Genomic DNA, 25300 nt, shown 5'->3' with positions numbered 1-25300 from the left:
AGAGTTCATGGGAATGATATCCCCGGACAGTTTTTTCTTTTTTTCGATAAATTTCGATGACGTCATATCCGGCTTTTTGTAAAAGTTGAGGCGGCACTGCCACACCCTCATTTTTCAATCAAATTGATTGAAATTTTGGCCAAACAATCTTCGACGAAGGCCGGACTTCGGTATTGTATTTCAGCTTGGTGGCTTAAAAATGAATTAATGACTTTGGTCATTAAAAATCTGAAAATTGTAAAAAAAAAAAATTGTTTATAAAACGATCCAAATTTACGTTCATCTTAATTCTTCATCATTTTCTGATTCCAAAAACATATAAATATGTTACATTTAGATTAAAAACAAGCTCTGAAAATTAAAAGTATAAAAATTATGATCAAAATTAAATTTTCGAAATCAATTTAAAAACACTTTCATCTTATTCCTTGTCGGTTCCTGATTCCAAAACATATAGATATGATATGTTTGGATTAAAAACACACTCAGAAAGTTAAAACGAAGAGAGGTACAGAAAAGCGTGCTATCCTTCTCAGCGCAACTACTACCCCGCTCTTCTTGTCAATTTCACTGCCTTTGTCACGAGCGGTGGACTTACGATGCTAAGAGTATACGGTCTTGCTGAAAAATTGCATTGCGTTCAGTTTCATTCTGTGAGTTCGACAGCTTGACTAAATGTATTTCGCCTTTCGCGACTTGTTTTTTGTTTGCACTTTGTTTTATATTATCTTTGCTTTAAGAGAGAATAAGTGGTGTCATCTTGGGCCAGACATTGTTTCGTCTGTGGACGTGGGAGTGGAATTTGTCTGCAGAAGTTATTTCCAGATGTGTAACTTTTTGATTAAAACAAAAGTAATCCTTTCAGGTGCGTGCATACGCAGGCAGAATTGTGCATCAATCCGTGCAAATGTGACAAACACGCACGCACTACACACACACACACACGGACGCACACGCACACACACACATTCGCACACAGTGAAATAGGCTATATCAACTCAGTAAAACTCATTATTTTTTATTCGCTAACGTGATGAAATGAATCGAAACGCTTTGCATAGTTTAAAATAAAACTAGAGAACGAGAAGAGATTAATGAAGCAAGCGACTGCATAACAAAGAGAAGCACAGATTTAAACGATTGAGTGTTAACCGAAATGTAAAATAAAGCAGCGAGGGTGCTTTACCTGGTCTTGCAATTATAGTCCCTACGTGTAATACAACATGACGTTTTTAACAAAAGTGTGATTAAACAGACGATGACGCTTTCAGCGGAAGAGATTAAACACAAAATGACGACAACGTGACGATAACTGAGATGACGTCATGGGAGGTCAATAACTCGTCATGCAGTAGCTTTCGACACGGCCGCTGCTTTTGACGCGAAGTCCCGTACACGCGTAGTCCGCGCAACAGTCCGTGTCATCGTAGCACCCGCGGTTGAAGCAGGGTCTTGCTGGCGCCATTGGGACCACGTGCCAATACCTCAGCTGGCGTTTGGCTCTGCAACAGTGATGTCATTCGTGGTGACGTCATTGGTGAAGATATGCGACCCTGGCCAGTTTATTTGAGATTCTTTTACGTTTATTTTTTATGTGATTTGATTTCACTTTAATTTTTTGAATTATTTGTATTCATTACTTAATTGTTGGTGTTGTTGTTCTTCTTCTTGTCGTCGTCGTCGTTGTTGTTTTTGTTTTATTTTTGTTGCTGCTGCTTTGGAAGACTGTTCTTTGTGTAGTAACAAGCAGCTTGCTGACATGTACAATCAAGCAGCTCTATAGCTGTCTCCGTCTCTACCCCCTCCCTCTTCATTCGGCTTAACGCCCAAGCCTGTTCGTAATACACACAGCTATTTGTTCCTCAAGCAAGTTCAAAACTCTAGACTCACTGCCGTTTGTAAGCAAAAGTTCAGCTATATCTTTTACTGATTTTTGGCTCACGTATTTGATTCTATGTATTAATCAACTTTGTCTGTGTGTGTGTGTGTGTGTGTGTGTGTGTGTGTGTGTGTGTGTGTGTGTGTGTGTGTGTGTGTGTGGTGCCGCAAATTTTGATGTGTGACCTGTAGGCCTATGTATGTTTGATACTGACCTGTCTTCCAACTCATCTTCGAGAACTGCAAATAAGGAAACAAAGCAAGTGAAATTATAAGTGCGTCCATTTTGTTTTGGCCACTACTATTCGGATATGTTTTGACAATTGACAATAATAGTTGTGTTCAGAATGTTGTCTTATTGCCAGGCTTTTCAGACTTAACTAACACACACACACGCACACACACACACACACACACACACATCCACACACACACATACATACACACACACACATCCACATACAAACACACATCCACACACACAGTCACAGTCACACAAACACACATCCACACACAAATACACATCCACACACACACACACGACCACACACACATACACACACACATATATACACGCACGCACGCACACACACACACACACACGCGCGCGCGCGCGCTTCGTTACACGCAGCAAGCTTTTTACCTGATCTTGAATGACACTGTGACGTCATTAGGATGACGCAAAGGATTGCCGCTAGTATCGTCACTGCGTAGCTGGACATGACTGTATCTCGTTCAGATCAGTAAGCGCAGCTCCTGTAACAGACACGCGTGAAAGCAGTCATGTGCATGAAAGGACAGCGGATACCCCCCCCCCCCCCCCCCCAAAAAAAAAAAAAAAAAAAAAAATCCGCTACACGTTGAACCATGTTGCTCGATAAAATTTTGAGTTGTCAAAATCCTGTCAGCTTCGGTCGGACAATATCAAGTTTAGCATGTCACTACGTACCGAGCGAAAGCGAAAGTCGCAGATAATATTTCATTGAAGCCTAGCAGACTTCTTGAACATAAAACTCTCTCACAGTTGTGTACAAAACCAACGTTGTATTATTCTTGTAAATCCGAAGTGTTGCTAACCAAAGCTCACAAAACGCACAATAATTATTATATTCACAGCTCGTCTACCCTCATCCAGATGGATATAGGGGCCAAGATAAGGAGTATCCCAAGTATGTACGAAAATACAGGCTCTTCTCTACCTTTCCCGTTCTAATTCCATCACATTCATTGTCAGTTTAAAAGCTATCGATCTGTCATTGTCGGAGGCAATAGAAGAAAGGTCCCACTTCCCAATTGGCAGTGAGCGAGTTATGTCTCAACCTAATGTATCTTATTTAGCACGTATATATGTACTGTTCAAAGCAAAAAATACAAGCTTTTTAGCCCTTTCCGCAAATACCACCAGATTCATTAGTTATCGTTCTGTCATTGCCAAAGACAACAGAGGAAACTTCCCACTTCCCTGTGTATGGTGGGCGAAATGTGTCTGAACCTAATAACATTTTGACAGCTTTCTCTCTGCGGAAAACGATGCACAGAATTCATGGCATGCACAGACACGCGCGGCCGGGCAAATCATGTCCAGATTTCTTAACTTCGTTAGCAGAGGCTTGATTATAAGCAGGGTTTAGATGTGACGGTGGCACTTCCTCCTGTCAAAGAAAATTAATCTGTACGATTGACCCGGCTATGTTGACAGCTTGCACCCACTCAGTCCTACGCCAATTGTTACATACACTTTTTACCCATTCGTCATGTCCCCGGCCGGTACAGTAACACGTCAATTGTAACTTAGAATTAGAACACTTTTTATTCGATGTTTTTTTAATTTGTTTAAGAAATATCGTTTGACAGAGGAGAGAGAGAGAGAGAGAGAGAGAGAGAGAGAGAGAGAGAGAGAGAGAGAGAGCGAGAGAGAGAGAGAGAGACTGACACTGATTTTTGTGTGTAGGCCAATGACCCATTCCCAAACATGGTGGACAAATTACACACACAAACAGACCACAATTGTTTTGCATACCTTCGATTCCAAGTGCTTTAGGCAGCAGCATCGAAAACTTGGCAAAAGGTTACTCCCGCCTACTAGCACCCACACTAACACCCCCTCCCCCCCACACAGAACTGGTTCTCAAAAACATGTAACATGTGTACAGCATGCTCAAAATCCGTCCAAGCGTTCTTCACGCTTCCTAAGTGCATACAAAATGTGCATTGCAACGTTTCTTATTTGTACTACAGTAGGGCTCCTAAAGAGGCTCTCAACATCATGTCTCGCGGTCAAAATGTTTTCTGTCTGATCTCGTCATATGCGTGACTGACATTCAAACAAAACAATGATTTTTGTCCTCGATATTGTTCGGACAGAAAGGGCAGCTTTTACTTTCCAATCCCTGTGAATAAAACCTCTTATCTGTCACTTGACTGAATTTTGATCAGCCATTCTTCTTTGAAGCGGTCAATCAATTTCTGCTTAAAACTGGAGAGAAAAAAAAGGCTGATTCATTTTCCACTCCGTTCTCCCACACATTTTCGAAATAATATTGTTCAAGACATTCTTTAAAATAATACAACCAATTTTCATGTGCATTCAATCAATATGAGGCTTATATCGCGCGTATTCCTTGGGTACAGTTCTAAGCGCAGGGATTTTTATTTTTATTTAAAAAAAAAAATTTCAGCAATTTATATCGCGCACATATTCAAGGCGCAGGGATTTATTCATTCAGGTTTGACTGCATCATTTTGAGAACTTGTCTGGGAAGTCTTGACTCTGGCATTTTTAAAAAATTTTAAACCAATATTTAAAAACAGAGAGTGTACTATCAACATATAATGGATATTATCCTGTGTCCCCGTACAGCTGATGGTTGGGTGTTTTGCCGCTGACATTTAAAAGCCTCTTACATACAAATATACGGGCGGACTCAATAATGGCTAATCTTCTTATACCCCATATCTGTGAGCCGTACAGGAGCATCGGTTTTACCTGTGCGTCAAATAATTGAAAAAACAGAACAGTGTCCATGCTTCCTAACGCCCACATGGTCTTCATCAATTCTACTATTTTTCCTTTCGCTTTACTGGCGTATTCGGCACACGTTGAGTCAAAAGACAACCTTGTAGTAAATATATAGCCCAAATACTTATAACTATTCACAACTTCAATATCTTTCTTATCATAAAACCACTTCTCTCCTGCAGCTAAGTGACCACCCTTTCTAAAAACCATTACTTTCGTTTTATTCAAATTACCATCAAGACCTAACTTTCTAGAGGCATGTTCTGAATTTCTCAACTGGTTTAGCAGCCCAACGGGTGTCGATGCGATCAAAACAATATCATCAGCAAACAACATAAAAAAAGTCTTCCATTCCAGATAACAACTGTATACCATGCTTTTCTTTCTATCGCACATAATCAGCCACTTCTGTAATTAGCAAGGAAAAATCAGAGGACTCAATAAACATCCTTGCTTCAAAGTACAGGCACGGACATTTTTGCACCCAATCTCACGCATTACTGAACTGCCGTATACGGCTTTAACCATTTTTACCTTTTTTGTTGATACTTTCAGCTTCTCTAATTACTTCCAGACTTTGTTTCTGTCCACGGAGTCGTATGCACGCTTATAGTCAATAAAGGCCTAATACATTTTATCTCCCCGTTTACTATTCAACGTCTTGCTCACCAAAGAAATTATGCTCCACCGTTGAATAACCTTTGCGAAACCCTGCTTGTTCCTTACTAATTTTGTTCTCTTTTACAGCCCATGCATACAATCTCTTATTCAAGACAGCTGTACAGACTTTCACTCACAACGCTGAGCAAGACAATACCTATGTAATTATTTGGGTTTTTATGTAGGGGGATGATTATGGATTTACACCAATCCGCTGGAAAGACACCTTCGTCGTATAATCTGTTAAACAACTCTGATACTCTGAAAAAACGGCACAACTAAATCTTCTGCGTACTTGAGAAGGTCTCCGCATACTTCGTCCATCCCCCCGCGGGTTAGGGGGAAGAATTTACCCAATGCTCCCCAGCATGTCGTAAGAGGCGACTAACGGATTCTGTTTCTCCTTTTACCCTTGTTAAGTGTTTCTTGTATAGAATATAGTCAATTTTTGTAAAGATTTTAGTCAAGCAGTATGTAAGAAATGTTAAGTCCTTTGTACTGGAAACTTGCATTCTCCCAGTAAGGTAATATATTGTAGATCTACTACGTTGCAAGCCCCTGGAGCAAATTTTTGATTAGTGCTTTTGTGAACAAGAAACAATTGACAAGTGGCTCTATCCCATCTCCCCCCTTTCCCCGTCGCGATATAACCTTCGTGGTTGAAAACGACGTTAAACACCAAATAAAGAAAGAATACTTCGTCCAGTCCCGGGGATTTACCATAAAATTTCAAATGTCTGACTGCATGCCTCACCCCCTGCTCCATAATGGGGTCGTCAAGTTCCGAAATATCTATTCTGTCCTTTTCCCCTTCATCTTCCAACAAATGTTGTTTTGAGATTTCAACATCAGTCTGAAGTTTTATTAATTAGAAACAAATTATTGTTTATTTTCCTTGATTTAAGGTAAAAACAGGCATATGTTATGATGCGAATATTGTTTTTGAATAGACCCATATTTGATGACATATGATCATTTTGATGCTACACATGTTGACACCAGCAGACACAACACTATAGTTTCACGTATGATTAATTTTAGTCCTTTTGTATAATGTAAAATTTAACATAATGAGTTTTTCTGCACCTCATGTAAATGAGAAAGTATGTGTACAAAGAGAAAACACACAGGTACCATGTTTGTTATCACTTGTTTATTGATTGATTGAAAGTTCGGAAAAAAAACAAAAAAACATTTCCTTCCTCCATGTTTTAGAGACACAGTGAACAAAACACGATTTAGGATTAAGATATAGGGTATCGCACATTTTCGTGCAAAAGAGGATGATGACCAGCTTGCTAGAATGTAAAAAAAACCACACACCCAATATTGACATACGCGTGGCACGCTCGCACACGCATGCACGCGCCAATCGTAATGAAGTGCGATTGTGATTGGTGGACAGCGGCCACCTGATTGAAAACGTGCGTGAACATGCAAATTGCTCTTTTGTTCGCTGTTACATTTGCCAAATCGGTTAGAAGGGATTTAGAGGGAATTGCTTTGACGAAATGTATGAGATCGATTTCTGAGAGGCTGCGGAAGTTGTAAGGAGGATACAACCGATCCGTTCTGAGTTCTCAGGGACAGCGCGATATGGACCGTCTATGAGAAGACGCAGATCGGATACATTTTATTACGCATTCTACACACAAGCCTAGGACCATAGAACCGGTATTATTTTTGTTCCAAGTTGGTTTTTTGCAACTACAATCGGTCGATTTATTCACCGACTTTCTGTTTTTACTGGCGTTTTTAATGTACTTCCGGTTTTAGACATTTGTTGGTATTCCACCGGGTTGCGCACGAATACATGCGCGAAAAACAAAGTGAGCCCGATATTTAATCAAATTTACCAAATGCGTGCATTGAAGATTATGAGCTTTTTATGAAAATCACATTTAATGATAAGGGATAACATCATTAAAAAAGATAATAGAAAGCTTACAACATTTAACTCAAATATAATCACAGCTGACAGCTGTGGTTTGTCTGGTATCTGGGGAGTTAATACGAAATGAAAAGTCTCTGAACCAGCATAATGCTCTCTGCAAACTCAAGAAACTTTGTTTTGCTTCAGAGGTAAGCATGTGGAAACTGCAAGGTATTCGTTGGTCAGGGGACATCTTTTAAACCTAATTTCTCATTTGTTGTTTATTTGTTTTTACAATGATGTATTAAAGGTCCTTGTCTACATTTTATACCGAAATCGCCATTTGACCATTAAAATGCAGAGTCTATTATCTACAAATATCAACAATACACCCCCTTTCGATCAGGAAAGACGAAGCCAGTGTGGCCGTTTGAAAATTCATTGTAGTATTCCAGCGTAGTACTCATAGTAGGATATCCTCTCAAATCCCGTGCATTTTGTGCGTTTAAAAAAAAGCGTGGACAGCGCTCCAGTGTCAAACTGTTGCTGCACTTGTTTGGGCGTGGCTATAAGCATAGTGACATGAATTTGATTGGTCAGTATTTTTAGGCAAAGCACATGTTCTCAGCAAACAGAAAACAAAATATTGGAAGCGTGAGTCACGCTACCCAAAAATAAAATCTTTTTTTACATAAAAAAATTTCTATAACTTTTTCCCCCATGGTTCATTCATCATCTGACATACTTTTTTAGCGAAATCTAACCATAAAATTATTGGGAAAAAAGCAAAAATGTAAACGACCACCTTTAATGATCATTATTGGTTATTGTGGTACTGAAAAAGAAAGGTCTTAACATGGAGTACGGCTTAAATGGGAGGGGGGGGGGGTCTTAAAGTTGGGGATCGGAGAAGAGGGTTCCACTCTATTTAGCCATACCCGGGTAATCGCTGAAGCGGAGATTTCATTACACCGGCAGTGGTAAGAATGCAAGAGAGCAAAGACAAATCTTGGAAAGTCAGCACTGGATCACAGAGAATGTACCAAGGGACCTCTTGTAGAACATCAAATATTCATCCGCATCGGCGCTTTTTTTTTACGAACTTCGATTCCACAGAGTTGCAGAGGCAATCACTCCAGCCCATTTTGCAACTGATACGTACTCTCCAGAGCATGCAGAGGAGCCGTTGTGGAATTAACTGTTCAAAGCGTTTTTGGTGCAAAATTTTGCGACCAGATTTGTGTGTGTGTGTGTGTGTGTGTGTGTGTGTGTGTGTGTGTGTGTGTGCGTGCGTGTGTATGCGTGCGTGTGTGTCTGTGTCCGTGTGTGTCTGTACGTGTGTACGCGTAAGGTGATGCATTGCACAACTTTCTACCCCCTCCCTCCATTCCCCCGGCTTGTCTACCACCTACCAGAAGGCTGTATCTTTTCCTTATCAACAGCTAATAGTTGGAAATCATTTCTCACACCCGGCAGCAGTTAACCGTCATACCCGCCCCGCAAAGAAACCGGGCAGATGTTCTTCAGAATTCATCATCACGGACACGCTCTCTGAAAACTGACCACAGTGTCATATCATCAGTAACCCCACCCCCTGCACACAGGCACCCCTCCCCCCTCCACCCCTAGCCCAACCTCACCTCTTGCTTCCACAGCAAGGACTGCATGGTTGTCTTTTGCTTGTATGGTTTCCATGCCATGTTTGTTCCTGGTAAAGTCTGCTAAATTTCCGGACGAAGACCAGTGAACCTATTACCCTTTGTCCTAGCTGAATGATATGTCAAGCGACAGCAAAATACGCACGTTGAAAGGACGATATGCCGAAAGGACGATATGCCGAAAGGACGATATGCCGAAAGGGCGATATGCCGAAAAGACGATATGCCAAAAAGACTATATATGCCGATAGTCTTCTTCTTCTTGTCGTTCGCCAATGCTAAACTTGGAGTCCAGCTCTGGTAATGAAGCTGGTGGTCTTTTATGAAAAGCCTCCACAGGTATATGCCGATAGTGAGACACAAATGTTGAAGGGATTATACACCCGAAAGCTGATATATAATTATTATGCCGAACGGAATTTATGATGAAAAGACCATAGTTTATGCCGAAAAAACTGTACCTGTGCCCGAAAATACCATTCACTGAACGACACCTAACTGGCAGGACTCACACGAAAAAATACTTAACTCGGTGTCTAAAAATATCCGTGTATGTATGTGCGTTCATCTGTGCGTTCGTGTGAGCGCGTTCGTTCCTTCGTGCTATCGTCAGAGCGTGCGATGAATCTGTTTTTGTCAACAGCCATATTGTCTCGGCGCCAATATAAAGCATTCTTCGTGAATACATATCACGTTGTGTCATACCTAAACTATGCAAGTATCAAATCATTATCTGCGGCAGCCAAAGTTTTCGACGTCTTGCAAGTGTCTTTAAACATGCTGAACTAGATATTTTAGGGTATATTGGTTGTACATTGTATTTCGTATACAAACATGCTGAACTAGATATTTTAGGGTATATTGGTTGTACATTGTATTTCGTATACAAACATGCTGAACTAGATATTTTAGGGTATATTGGTTGTACATTGTATTTCGTATGCAAACATGCTGAACTAGATATTTTAGGGTATATTGGTTGTACATTGTATTTCGTATGCAAACATGCTGAACTAGATATTTTAGGGTATATTGGTTGTACATTGTATTTCGTATGCAAACATGCTGAACTAGATATTTTAGGGTATATTGGTTGTACATTGTATTTCGTATACAAACATGCTGAACTAGATATTTTAGAGTGTATTGGTTGTACATTGTATTTCGTATGCAAACACTAGCGTGTCGTGTAAGTCTTTCTCAGTGTCCGCTCGTCAAGGTCCAAACTACTGTCGACCAGACACTCACCCCTGCACGCAACTTGAACGTCAAGGCCAAGTAAATTGGTTGGCCTTGACGACGGTTCTAGTTGCCATGCACGCCGCAGAGACCGACTGACACCTCATTTTCTACCTTCCGCCAGGAACCAATTTTTTTCAGCACGCACTTTCCTACTCAGTCTAGAGACACCATACTTGCTGCCGCGCGAGCCGAGACAATTTGTCCTCTTTATCTTCACTGCGCTGGCTGCAAAACCCCTCCACGCGGAGGTGTTTTCAGACACACCAGACACAGGGTGTATTCTTTAGAAACCTGTGACCCAAAAGAGTTAAGCGGAACTGAGTGAGTTGTAGAAATATGCCCCAAACAGTTTCACATGCGATACTCTGGCGATGTTATTACTTCGAACAAGACAGAATGAAAAAAAATGTACTCTGAATTCGTCAGAGAAAAGCTGATAGGTCTGTAGGCCAAAGAGCTAAGCTGCTCATGTGGCTGTCATCAAACGTTTATACTGACGGAACACTATTATGGTAATAGTGTGGTATATTGGTACTGTGTCGCTTTTATTTGTCAAGATGGGAGAAGATTATTTTTTCATTGTTGGTAGCCTCCCTCATTGGTCAAAAGTTTTAGTTTGTTGTGTTTTTAGAAATTTCTGTGAAAAGTCGTACAAAAGTCCACTCGGAATGATTCCGAATGTACGTGGGAGTGGCAGCGCACGATCAAAAAAAAAGAAAAAAAAAATCTTCCAAAGCTTCCAACCGCCCTTGTTAGTATGGGTAGGAGGCGGATCACACCAGTTCTGATGATTTCTGGAAGAATTCTAAAAGGATTTCAGGCTCAAGGAAGCGAAAAAGAAAACGAAAAAACGCAAACAGGAAAGACGAAATCGCCGCCATGCGGTTATTACCGTGGAAAATCCGAACAATGTCACGGAAAAGCTGTCATACCGGCTGTTTTCCGGCTGTTTTCCGGTGCAATAAAATGAGTTATTTGTTGTGGTGTTCTTGTTCGTGGTGATCGTTGTTGTTGCTGTTCGGTGCCTCTCGTTGCCCTTCTTTTTCCTTTTCTTTTTCTTCTTTTCCTTTTTCAGCAGTTTTTGTGTGTGTTTTGGTTGGGGTCGACTGCTGCTAGGATTTTAAAGATAGGATTACTCAATTTAGTCTTAATGATTCAAACTTCCGGGAGAAAAAAAGGCAGAAAACTGCAGCGCGTCTTTTATAAAATGCTGCATTGCTGGGCAACATTAGTGTACTTGATGAGTTGAGTCTGGCGACGAAAAGTGTGTGCTTTGGAAGTGGTGATAAAGACAGCGACAATAGTGGTGGTGTCAAGTTGGTGGTGGTGGAAGGGAATGGGGGGAGGGGGAGAGGGGTGTCGGAGAAGGAGTCTGGGATGTATAAATAAAGCTATTTTGTTGAGAGAAAAATAAACACCATAATTATATACTGAAAGAAGAAGCTTTTCTTATTACGAAAACAAAACACCCACAACAAAATCTAAGATTAAAATGTCCGGCTTTTCTCACTGGAGCAGTGTCACTGGGATTGCATATTGTGGGGCTTACAGTGAATTGCCTAGCAGTGACCTATATCTTATGCATGCGCCGAACGAATTCTCACCCCGACCACAATGTCAATTTTCCGCGGATGCCTCTGTATTCCCTCAAGAAACAAAACCAGTGCAAGTTTAGGCATACTAGATCCTGTGTATGGGCAGCCAGAGACTGTGACTGGTCTTCCTAAAGGCTGTCTCACATTGAGCCTGAAGTTGACTTCGCGAAAAAAAATAAACACCTAATTTTCTGAAAGGGGAAGCTTTTATCATAACGAAAAAAACCATCAACAACAAAAAACATCTTCGATTAAAATTTGGGGCAGCTATCCTTTGTGCGGTTGGATGACTGGTTGTTGGTTTATTCATGCATCAACCTCTTGGTCAATTCGGGACCGATTCAATTTTACTTCCTTTCTCATGGTCTCAAAATGTCAATGCCAAAGCTTCGTCCAGCGAGTTTCGTGAAGTACACTTCGCGAAGGCTGCTTCGCCCGATTAATATCAAGCTTTAAGGGCTCCGTCTCCCATTCGGTATTTCGCTGTTGAAATGTGGAAACGGCAATTTTCTTCGTTAAAACCAACAGTAAGAGCTTTCGTCTACTAGGCAATTTACTGCTGTTCAAAATCCGAAACAGCGATTAATGCTCACAGTTCTGCATTTAACGACGACGCGCGTCGCGCTGCGCAGCATAGAAAGAAATATGCAGTCTGTCTCAGTGTCTTGTTTGCATCCTACACCACCCAGGATAGGTTATGGACATTAGCCACATCATAAATTAAATGCAGACAGACAGACAGATACACAGATAGAGAGACAGAGATATTGGAGACATTTGCACCACATCATTAACTTTTTATGGGCAGAATCACAAGGTTTTAATGAAGTGATTCCCGTCAGTGTCGCAAGCATTTCTAACATACCAGTCTATATTCTAACCTCTCTCTTTCACATTGAAAAAAACAAAGCCTCCCGAACTAATGATCTCTGCAGTAAAATAATGAATATCCAATAACCCGGTGTTGAATGGAACGGATGCCGTTGAAGGTCGATGAGCCTCCCGGGTGGTATATGGACTCGCCAGCTGGATAGTGATACGGCAGCTGTACTTTGCGCGTTTGGTAGAGTGGCTGTTGGTTTTGTTGGTTTGTCATGTATCAACCTCTTTGCCTATTCGTGACTGAATCAATTTTGTTTACTTTTTTTGTTTTTGTTTACAGGGTGGTCTCCGTGTTCAAAGCTAGGACACCCTGATAAAAAGAACCTCAACCACCAAAGATGGAAGACATATAGCAAGTTTTGTGTGTGTGAAAATCGGGTGTTTACGCTTTCTGATAGCGGTATGTGCTGTACACCAAAATTAATCAGCTTGATCGATTTAGATGACATAAAAATGTGTACTCTTGGGATATAATTAGTATTCTCCATCTATGCCGTGACAAGGAAGTCTGAAAATAAGCTGACAATCCTCGTTAGTTTAGAGATAGATACGTGCACGCGCGGAAAGTAGATGCACACTTCATTTGCAGTCTTAACAAAGTTAGATAAACCACTAAAATGTCTTTGTAACCAGCTATAAAGAGGAAAAGGTAAAATTCAAGAAGAGTACCCCAAGTTTATTCTCTCTGTCAAAAGTTATTCGTGTAATTATGTCCCCTTAACATGAACATAAAGTTAACGGAATGAGACGAATTCTGAAGTGAAAAGTATTGCTTTTCATTTGAACCAAGTTTGCATCAGTTTCAAAACACGTCCTGCCACGGTTCTCTTCGTCTTCAAAATTTGGTATCTTGCAACAGTTTCCATTAAAGGCACAGTGCGCCTCCCGTAAACCATCACAGATACTGTCAGGCTTTTACACACAGTACAAACACCTTTCCATTTGAACGCTCACCAAACGGGAACATCCTTTCTTCTTTATTTGGTGTTTAACGTCGTTTTCAACCACGAAGGTTATATCGCGACGAGGGAAAGGGGGGAGATGGGATAGAGCCACTTGTTAAGTGTTTCTTGTTCACAAAAGCACTAATCAAAAAATTGCTCCAGGGGCTTGCAACGTAGTACAATATATGACCTTACTGGGAGAATGCAAGTTTCCAGTACAAAGGACTAAACATTTCTTACATACTGCTTGACTAAAATCTTTACAAAAATTGACTATATTCTATACAAGAACCACTTAACAAGGGTAAAAGGAGAAACAGAATCCGTTAGTCGCCTCTTACGACATGCGGGGTGCAGAGAAATAAGGATGTGGAAAAGAAGACTTTTGGTAAGTGAAATTAAGGTGATGGATCCAGTCAGGTAGAAATAAGACAACAAGAAAAGAATTGGAAAACTGCAGGGAATAGTAGGGAGAGTTTTCTTGGAAGGAAATATAGGTGAAAGGACTGGTAAGGCAGAAATAAGACAAAAGAAGAGAAGTAAAGGGGTGGGGTAGCTCTGTTTAAACGCTCCCGCCGCGTGAAGGCGACCCCATGGGAGCGGGAACATCCTAGGTGCCCTACGTAAAGAGCGAGCTTCTTCTTCTTCTTCTTCCGCGTTCCAGAGTTTTCTGGTTACGTGTGAGCTCGTTTGCCCATTTGGGTTCCCCACACTATACTCTGAGAGCATAGTCAGCTCACTCCGCTTTCGTTGAGTGGGCATGCTGGGTATTTTCGTGTTTCCATAACCCACCGAACTCCGACATGGATTACAGGATCTTTTCCGTGCGCACTTGGTCTCGTGGTTGCGTGTACACGCGAAGGGGGTTAAGTCAATTTTGACAATAGCAGGTCTGCACATAAGTTGACCTGGGAGATCGGAAAAATCTCCACTCTTAACCCACCAGGCGGCAGCAACCGGGATTCGAACTCACGACCTCCCGATTACGGGAGGCCAACGTCTTACCACCACGCCACTGCGCCCGTCAAAGAGCGAGCAATTTTTAAAGAATTAATTTTGCGGATTGTGTCAGAGACAATCGAACCGTGGTGCGTTTTTGCGCTAGACCTAACTTTTAAAATCTAAATAATAAATTGACAGCTTGTTACACAAACATTCTAAAATCATAAAAGAATTCTTTTTTCATCAAGACAAGATCAGTACAATTCGAAGTTTTGAAAGTTTGAAAAAAGAAACGCCCGGAAGCAGGGTCACGCAAGGTCGTGGTTCTCGTAGCAGACGACGGTTCATGCCAATCGCCAGTTCCTCTGAACACTGAGTCAAAAGTCATCGCGAGAGTTCTTGTGAACCACGGCCGTTAGTTTTGTGCATAGTCAGAGGTACATAATAACGTGCTATTGCAGATAAGCTCACAGCGAGTCGCATTCAAATTACTAACTGACGACTGCATTGTGAAAAAGGGAAACTTGATCACACGGGTTCACGATGGCTCAGGGGTAAGATAAACCACGCAAAAATAAATTCTTTGAAAATTGCTCGCTCTTTACGGAGGGCACCTAGGATGTTCTCAAGCGGTGAGTGTTTAAATGAAAGGGTGTTTGTACTGTGTGTAAAAGCCTGACAGTATCTGTGATGGTTTACGGGAGGCTTACTGTACCTTAAAAAAAAAAAAATGTGACCCTATTTTTAAACATCACAAGGAACAAAAATGTGATCTACCTACTTTCTGTACTGGCTACGCCATTCATGTCGTTCTTGACCGAGAAGTTTGCAATTTCAATGGAGAAGACCATAATTATTATACTTCTTCTTTCGCTTTGCCCTCTGCAGAAACAGACCTAGCCGCACACATATATATCCTCCTCTTCGATCTACGCTTCTACAGTACAAAATGGCTAGGACTAAAAAAAAATCCCAGTGACAAAACAATAGATGAGAAAGAAGCGGCAGGTGTTGACGACTCTTGCGGGGACCCAATTTGTGTCAAGTAAAACAAAACTCCCAGACGACGGAGATGACAGGCCGATATTTCTTCCTGCTATTGAATATCACGTGCAGTACTAGAACACCCAGCCCCCCTATCCCCATCCACCCACCCCCCTTCAGTGCAACAGCTTCCATTAAAGGCACAGTACGCCTCCCGTAAACCATCACAGATACTGTCAGGCTTTTACACACAGTACAAACACCCTTCCATTTGAACGCTCACCAAACGAGAACATCCTAGGTGTGCCCTACGTAAAGAGCGAGCAATTTTCAAAGAATTAATTTTGCGGATTGTGTCAGAGACAATCGGACCGTGGTGCGTTTTGGCGCTAGACCTCAGAATCTGTGACAATCAGGTCTTAAAAACGAGGGAGTCTACACACACAAAAATGGATGTGAATTTATAGAGGCTATGAAAAGAAGTTCCGAGAAAACAGGGTCATTAAAAGGGGGACATATCTTAGCATGTAATTGCTTGCAGTTATTGGTGGCAAGGGAGTGGTTATGGATGTGGGATGAGGATGGCGGAGTGGGAGAAAGAGTTTGGGAAATGGGGGGTGGGGGGTGGGGGGTGGGGGTGGGAGAGGACTTGCCGGCCTCGAATAAATTGGAACCAAACACGCACCGAAAACAGCGAAACCTATTACCACAAAAAAACCAAAAAAAACAAAAGTCCTTAATAGGCCGCAGAGGCCGCCGAGGATATTAACTGTCAAATTCCTTTCATTTCTGAAAAAAAGATACGCGCACAAATTTGAAATGGCCATCAGTCCGTAGTTAAAGTGTAAAAGGAACCCGGGCAGGTGCACACACATGTCAACTGGGGAAAATAATAAAGTAATTGCTCACGTAGCTCGTTTTTTATCCCCTTTTTTCCATCTTCTTACTCGAATTACAGCGTTACCCTTCTTTTTGCCTGGTTGGGGAAATAACTTGAATTTACACACAGACAACCATTGCGTATGTACATACGTAGGGGAAGATTTTCTAATATGGACCACCACCTGCTGTTCTGACAAACTAACGGTGCTAGAGTGCTCAAAACAAGTTCATTCGCTGTATTCACCGTCTCTGGATAATTTGCACATGTCAAAACATTTGCAGAAACACAAACCACAAAACCGTTAGGCCTTTTCTCTTTTTTTAACACTTTTGGCAGCTTTCACTCTAAACTTGACGCTTAAAACGGACTAGTTTCTGTCCACAACCAAAGCTGTATCACAAACTGCTATTTATGACAGCTAAGAAAGTATTTGTTACATTTAAGCAGTGTTGACCCCGAGTTTCTACTGCAAACACAAAATTATAGCAAAATCTAACGTATGGACCTCCTTCAACAAATAGAAGAAAATAAAAGCTAAAGGCTGGTTACATTAATTCATTAAGAAATTTGCTGAAAATAACCTATAAATAGTCTTCTTTTCGTGAAAGTTGATAATTTCATTTATTGTCTCTCTGTTTTTGATAAGTTTCTTTAGTTTCCTGTTGTGCTTCAAATAATGTTCTCGTCAAACCGAAGCAGATAAATCTAAAGCATATTTGAATTAGTCTGACTTTCATACTAATGTTATTTAAAAGAAAAGGGGACTTTTTACAGAGAATCGTGAAGATCTCTTCACGGGTCTATATCAGCGCCGTTTCTAATATGGACCAGTTGTAAATTTTTTTGTATTTAATTTTTACTGAATGTCTATCAAAGATAATTCGCTCTATTTGGGCCTGACGGTTAACTAAAGAGAGAAGGACTAACAAACACAAAATGAAACTTCTTTGCAAGAAATCAAGCTAGTTCAATATCAGCATGAAACAAGTCGCGTAAGGCGAAATTACTACATTTAGTCAAGCTTTGGAACTCACAGAATGAAACTGAACGCACTGCATTTTTTCACAATGACCGTAGTCCGCCGCTTGTGCAAAACGGAGTGAAACTGACGAGCCTGTTTAGCGCGGTAGTGGTTTCGCTTTTCTGTGCTTCTCTTCGTTTTAACTTTCTGAGCGTGTTTTTAATCTAAACATATCATATCTATATGTTTTTGGAATCAGGAACCGACAAGGAATAAGATGAAATTGTTTTTAAATCGCAATAAAGACGAGGGAAGACGGCAATTAGTAAGGATGGAAAGTAACAAATAAACATCATCTGCTTCATTGAAAACTGCCAAGAAAATCAGGCCTGCAGGAAACGGAAAAAAGTGTTCTCGCGTCTTTAATTTGTTTTTATAAAACAATTAATTTCAAATTAATTAGTCTTGATTTGCAGAGCAGCCAAGCCCTTTTTAATGTTGAAACACTGTGGAATCATCAGGAAGTCATCGGAAAGATTCTAGTAGTTGCAACCCTTTAAATCTAAACGTATACATCTACATACACCGTTACATGCACATCGCGACCCGCAGAAAAAGGGCATTTCTATGAAAATACATGATGGATAAAAGGGAAACAAGCAAGAGGTAGTGAGTGACCAATCGAAAAACAACAAGTCGCGTAAGGCGAAAATACAACATTTAGTCAAGTAGCTGTCGAACTCACAGAATGAAACGGAACGCAATGCAATTTTTCAGCAAGACCGTATACTCGTAGCATCGTCAGTCCACCGCTCATGGCAAAGGCAGTGAAATTGACAAGAAGAGCGGTTTAGTAGTTGCGCTGAGAAGGTTAGCACGCTTTTCTGTACCTCTCTTCGTTTTAACTTCCTGAGCGTGTTTGTAATCCAAACATATCATATCTATATGTTTTTGGAATCAGGAACCGACAAGGAATAAGATGAAAGTGTTTTTAAATTGATTTCGACAATTTAATTTTGATAATAATTTTTATATTTTTAATTTTCAGAGCTTGTCTTTAATCTAAATATAACATATTTATATGTTTTTGGAATCTGAAAATGATGGAAAATAAGATGATCGTAAATTTGAATCGTTTTATAAAAACAATATTTTTTTTACAATTTTCAGATTTTTAATGACCAAAGTCATTAATTAATTTTTAAGCCACCAAGCTGAAATGCAATACCGAAGTCCGGGCTTTGTCGAAGACTACTTGACGAAAATTTCAACCAATTTGGTTGAAAAATGAGAGCGTGACAGTGCCGCCTCAACTTTCACGAAAAACCGGATATGACGTCATCAAAGACATTTATAAAAAAAAAACTGTCCGGGGATATCAATCCCAGGAACTCTCATGGAAAATTTCATAAAGATCGGTCCAGTAGTTTGGTCTGAATCGCTCTACACACACGCACGCACGCACACACACACATACACCACGACCCTCGTTTCGATTCCCCCACATTTAGTCAAAACTTGACTAAATGTAAAAATGGTAAATACCAAGACTTTCGTTTTTGCGGGGAAGGGGGTGGAAAGAGAAAGAGAGCGAGTAAGAAGACGAAGAAGAAAGGGGAGCCAAACTGACAGAGTGTGAGAAAGAGAGGGAGAGAGAAGGGTGTGTGTGCGATTTTCTTCTCGAAACACACACACACACACACACACACACACACACACACACACACACACACGTAGCCTACTGTAGTGTACTGTACATACATACGCACTCACGCACACACATTCTCTCTCTGATGGGTCTGTTGAGAAGTAAGGAAAATGCAGAAAAAGGAGAAAAGATTGAAGGAAAACAAATAAAATTGAACAGTAAATAAATAAACAATCAAAACTTTACATACAAAATCAAGACAAGTCGCGTAAGGCGAAATCACTACATTTAGTCAAGCTGTGGAACTCACAGAATGAAACTGAACGCACTGTATTTTTTCACAACGACCGTAGTCCGCCGCTTGTGCAAAACGGAGTGAAACTGACGAGCCTGTTCAGCGCGGTAGTGGTTTCGCTGTGCTGCATAGCACGCTTTTCTGTACCTCTCTTCGTTTTAACTTTCTGAGCGTGTTTTTAATCCAAACATATCATATCTATATGTTTTTGGAATCAGGAACCGACAAGGAATAAGATGAAATTGTTTTTAAATCGATTTCGGACATTTAATTTTGATCATAATTTTTATATTTTTAATTTTCAGAGCTTGTCTTTAGTCCAAATATAACATATTTATATGTTTTTGGAATCAGGAAATGATGTAGAATAAGATGAACGTAAATTTGGATCGTTTTATATAAAAAAAAATTATTACAAGTTTCAGATTTTTAATGACCAAAGTTATTAATTAATTTTTAAGCCACCAAGCTGAAATGCAAAACCGAAGTCCAGCCTTCGTCGAAGATTGCTTTAAATTTTTTTTAATCAATTTGATTGAAAAATGAGGGTGTGACAGTGCCGCCTCAACTTTTACAAAAAGCCGGATATGACGTCATCAAAAGTATTTATCGAAAAAAAGAAAAAAACATCCGGGGATATCATTCCCAGGAACTCTCATGTCAAATTTCATAAAGATCGGTCCAGTAGTTTGGTCTGAATCGCTCTACACACACGCACAGACAGACACACACACATACACCACGACCCTCGTCTCGATTCCCCCTCTATGTTAAAACATTTAGTCAAAACTTGACTAAATGTAAACAAGTCGCGTAAGGCGAAATTACTACATTTAGTCAAGCTGTTGAACCGTCACGGGATGAAACTGAACGCACTGTATTTTTTCACCAAGACAATACAGCTTCGTCAATCCCCGCGTGAAGGAAATCGCTCACCTCCCACGTGCAAAACATAGTGACATTGACACGCCAGATTAGCGCGGTAGCGTATTGTGCTAAGCAGGAAAGCGCGCTTTTCTGTATTCTTGTTAACTTTCTGAGCTTGTTTTGAATCCAACCTATCATATCTATATGTTTTTGGAATCAGGAAATGATAAAGAATAAGATGAAATCATTTTTGGATCGATTTCTTAAATTTTAATCGTAAGATTAATTAATCTATTTTTGTTAATTGTGATCACATTTTTTAAGAGTAAACATGACATATGTATATATTTTTAGATTCAGAATGTGATGAAGAATACGATGCAATCAATTTTAAATCTGTTTGCGAAAAATCGATTTTAATGACAACTTTAATGAGCAAACTCATTCATTAATTTTTAAGCCTTCAAGCTGAAATGCAATACCAAAGTCCGGGCTTCGTCGAAGATTACTTGACCAAAATTTCAACCAATTTGGTTGAAAAATGAGAGCGTGACAGTGCCGCCTCAACTTTCACGAAAAGCAGGATATGACGTCATCAAAGACATTTATCAAAAAAATGAAAACAATATCTGGAGGTACCATACTCAGGATCTCTCATGTCAAGTTTCATGATGATCGGTCCAGTAGTTTTCTCTGAATCGCTCTACACACACACACACACACACACACACAAACACATACACCACACCCTCGTCTCGATTCCCCCCTCTACGTTAAAACATTTTGTCAATGGACAATTGATTCTTCTTCACAGGCTGATCGGGAAAAAACCAAGGCCACTGCACCGTTTCTTTTTCAGAAGAATAAAACCTATACAAATACAGCCTCCATCCCTCAAATTAAAAGCAAAAACGATAGATAATTGAGGGGAGGATTAGGGGTGATAATGAAAAAAATAAATTAAAACTAAGAAAAGCTACAAAAAATAAACTATCAGACAATTGAGAGTTGATTGCTTTTTACACTGAACGTAAATACCAAGACTGCCTTGCTATTTCTTTAGTGAGAAAAAAAAATTCGCGAATTAAAATATCACCTCCCTGTCTCGCATCCAAAAAAACCCGACAATGAACACTTAGTTGTTGTTCACACTGAACGGCAATTACCTACACTGCTATACCGTTTCACAATTTGGCAAATAAAGTTCCGCTAATACAATAAACAATCATGATTGGACAATTGATATTAGAAAACAACAATATATCGAAAATCACGAGGGGAAAATCAATAGATATTTGACTGTTCTTCACACCAAACGGCACTGCCTTATCGTTTGTTTTGGGGAATAAACGTTCCGCCAATACAAAAAAAGAGACTCCTCTCTCAGCCTCCCTTTCTCACATTAGAAATAAAAACATTAGACAATTGATTCAAACTGAACGGTAATAACCAAGACATTCTTATCGTTTCTTTGGGGAAAATGCTTCATATAACACAGATATAACACATTGGACGATACATTTCTTGAAAGTGAACATCTTAAACGGCAATTTACATAAGACTGCCTTATCGTTTGTTTTGCTGAAAGAAAGTTCCGCCACTACACACAATGATTTTGTGAAAGTGATCGCCAAACACCAAAAGACAAGTCTTACCGTATCTTTGGAGAAAGAAAAGTTAGGCTATAATAGCAGGTCAGCACGTGCAAAATGTAGCCTTCCCTGTCACTGTCACCCACACGGTCTGCCTCCACAGCCAGCGGGAACTACATTTATATCTTCTCGCGGATGGATGCCACCAGCAGAAAAAAGGTGTGATGCGGTTGAAGATTACTTCCTCTGGTGGATGAGCTTAGGGGGATTGGTGAGGCCGGGCACACAGAACGCTTTGTGTGCAATAGTTTAGCGGGCGTGCATAATTATGGTGCAATACTCTCAAGTTCTTCTTCTGCGTTCATGGGCTGAAACTCCCACGTTCACTCATGCTTTTACACGAGCGGGTGTTTACGTGTGTGACCGTTTTTACCCCGCCATTCAGGCAGCCATAATACTCGATCATAATGTGTTCTGCCTACTGTTAAACTTTTTAAATTCATTTTTATATTTAGTCAAGTTTTGACTAAATATTTTAACATCGAGGGGGAATCGAAACGAGGGTCGTGGTGTATGTGCGTGTGTGCGTGTGTGCGTGTGTGTGTGTGTCTGTGTGTGTGTGTGTAGAGCGATTCAGACTAAACTACTGGACCGATCTTTATGAAATTTGACATGAGAGTTCCTGGGTATGAAATCGCCGAACGTTTTTTTCATTTTTTTGATAAATGTCTTTGATGACGTCATATCCGGCTTTTCGTGAAAGTTGAGGCGGCACTGTCACGCCCTCATTTTTCAACCAAATTGGTTCAAATTTTGGTCAAGTAATCTTCGACGAAGCCCGGACTTCGGTATTGCATTTCAGCTTGGTGGCTTAAAAATTAATTAATGACTTTGGTCATTAAAAATCGGAAAATTGTAAAAAAAAAATAAAAATTTATAAAACGATCCAAATTTACGTTTATCTTATTTTCCATCATTTGCTGATTCAAAAAACATATAAATATGTTATATTCGGATTAAAAACAAGCTCTGAAAATTAAATATATAAAAATTATTATCAAAATTAAATTGTCCAAATCAATTTAAAAACACTTTCATCTTATTCCTTGTCGGTTCCTGATTCCAAAAACATATAGATATGATATGTTTGGATTAAAAACACGCTCAGAAAGTTAAAACAAAGAGAGGTACAGAAAAGCGTGCTATCCTTCTTAGCGCAACTACTACCCCGCTCTTCTTGTCAATGTCACTGCCTTTGCCATGAGCGGTGGACTGACGATGCTACGAGTATACGGTCTTGCTGAAAAATGGCATTGCGTTCAGTTTCATTCTGTGAGCTACTTGACTAAATATTGTATTTTCGCCTTACGCGACTTGTTTATTTTGTAAATGAGTTCGTGGATAAGATGTTTCATGGGTTCTGGGGAAGGGAGCGGGAAAATGGCGGAGGTGGGGATGGTTGGTGGGGTGGGATATGTGGCGATGATGATGATGATGATGATGATGATGATGATGATGATGATGATGATTATTTTACAAAGATAAGCCAGTTCTGTCTTCTTGTTATCATTCGTGTAAGAGAGGTAAATGGGTGTGTGTGTGTGTGTGTGTGTGTGTGGGGGGGGACATAGAGAGAAAGAGATAGATAGATAGATAGAGAGAGAGAGAGAGAGAGAGAGAGAGAGAGAGAGAGAGAGAATGTGTGTGCGCGTGCGTATATTGTATGTGCAGTACAGTAGGCTAAGTGTGTGGTGTGTGTGTACGGTGTGTGTGTGTATGTGTGAAAGAGAGAGAGAGAGAGAGAGAGAGATAGATAGATAGAGATAGATAGATAGAGAGAGAGAGAGAGAGAGAGAGAGAGAGAGAATGTGTGTGCGCGTGCGTATATATGTATGTGCAGTACAGTAGGCTAAGTGTGTGGTGTGTGTGTACGGTGTGTGTGTGTATGTGTGAAAGAGAGAGAGAGAGAGAGAGAGAGAGAGAGAGCATGTGTATGTGTATTTCCAGAAAAAAAAATTGCACACACACCCTTCTTTCTCTCCCTCTCTCTCTCTTTCTCACAATCTTCGGTTCCCCCTTCTTCTTCTTCTCCCCTCCCCCCCCTCTCTCTCTCTCTCTCTCTCTCTCTCTCTCTCTCTCTCTCTCTCTCTCTCTCTCTTTCTCTGCAATTGGCCTACGGCCTACGTAAACCATTCGTTCGTTCGTTTGTTCGTTCGTTCTCTCTCTCTCTCTCTCTCTCTCTCTCTCTCTCTCTCTCTCTCTCTCTCTCTCTCTCTCTCTCTCTCTCTCTCTCTCTCTCTCTCTGTGCCCTATATCCCTTCTCTCTCTATCTGATACTTGGCAACCATTACGCAGTGTTGCTCAGTATATCAGCGTCGATCGAACAGTAATTGCTGACAACACCTACTGTTCGATTCCAGTGCCCAGAATTGTATATGCTTTCTGTCGTGAGGAAAGACAAGGCCATTCTTTCCGAGTCAGTACCGAATCATGTGTCTGGTTGTCCTTGCAGTGAAACTTAAGCCTGTCCTTAACTGGGCGAAGTCGAGTACGCGAAGTATATACCGTCTTCGCTAAGCCGGCCCCACAGAGCTTTGTTTGTTTGTTTGTTTGTTTGCTTAACGCCCAGCCGACCACGAAGGGCCATATCAGGGCGGTGCTGCTTTCACATATAACGTGCGCCACACACAAGACAGAAGTCGCAGCACAGGCTTCATGTCTCACCCAGTCACATTAATCTGACACCGGACCAACCAGTCCTAGCACTAACCCCACAATGCCAGACGCCAGGCGGAGCAGCCACTAGATTGCCAATTTTAAAGTCTTAGGTATGACCCGGCCGGGGTTCGAACCCACGACCTCCCGAGTCACGGGGCGGACGCCTTACCACTAGGCCAACCGTGCTGGCCGCACAGAGCTTCAGAACTCAGTTTTCGGTCAAAAAAAGACTTCGCGTAGTCGTTGCGTAGTCGACTTCGGGCTCAATTAAAGGCACAGTAAGCCTCCCGTAAACCATCACAGAAACTGTCAGGCTTTTACACACAGTACAAACACCCTTCCGTTTGAACGCTCACCGAACGGGAACATCCTGGCTGCTTTCCGTCGAGAGTGAGAAATTTTCAAAGAATTTATTTTCGTGGACCGTCTGATCTACAACCAGGTGCCTCGTTTTGGCGCCAGAACTAACTTTTAAAATCTAAATAATAAATTGACAGCTTGTAACACAAACATTCTTAAATCACACAAGTTTTCTTTTTTTATCAAGACAAGATCAGTAGGCTACAATTCGAAGTTTTGAAAGTTTAAAAAAAAGATAGCCCAGAAGCAGGGTCACGAAAGGTCGTGTCTCAGTCAAAGCAGACGATTTTTTCTGCATA

General features: G+C 40.7%; 1 long non-coding RNA gene across 1 annotated transcript; it reads right to left on the bottom strand.

The window, feature by feature from the left end:
- Nucleotides 1–1002: 1002 nt before the first annotated feature.
- Nucleotides 1003–22136, bottom strand: LOC138978473 (uncharacterized). Its single transcript, XR_011459691.1, has 4 exons — nt 21987–22136; nt 2522–2634; nt 2094–2118; nt 1003–1502 (listed from the first exon to the last, which is right to left on the bottom strand). It is a non-coding gene; the product is annotated as an uncharacterized lncRNA (long non-coding RNA).
- Nucleotides 22137–25300: the final 3164 nt, after the last annotated feature.

This window comes from Littorina saxatilis, linkage group LG10 (assembly GCF_037325665.1).
Source record: "Littorina saxatilis isolate snail1 linkage group LG10, US_GU_Lsax_2.0, whole genome shotgun sequence".
Classification (NCBI taxonomy): Eukaryota; Metazoa; Mollusca; class Gastropoda; order Littorinimorpha; family Littorinidae; genus Littorina; species Littorina saxatilis.
This window is presented reverse-complemented; position numbering and strand designations above follow the sequence as displayed.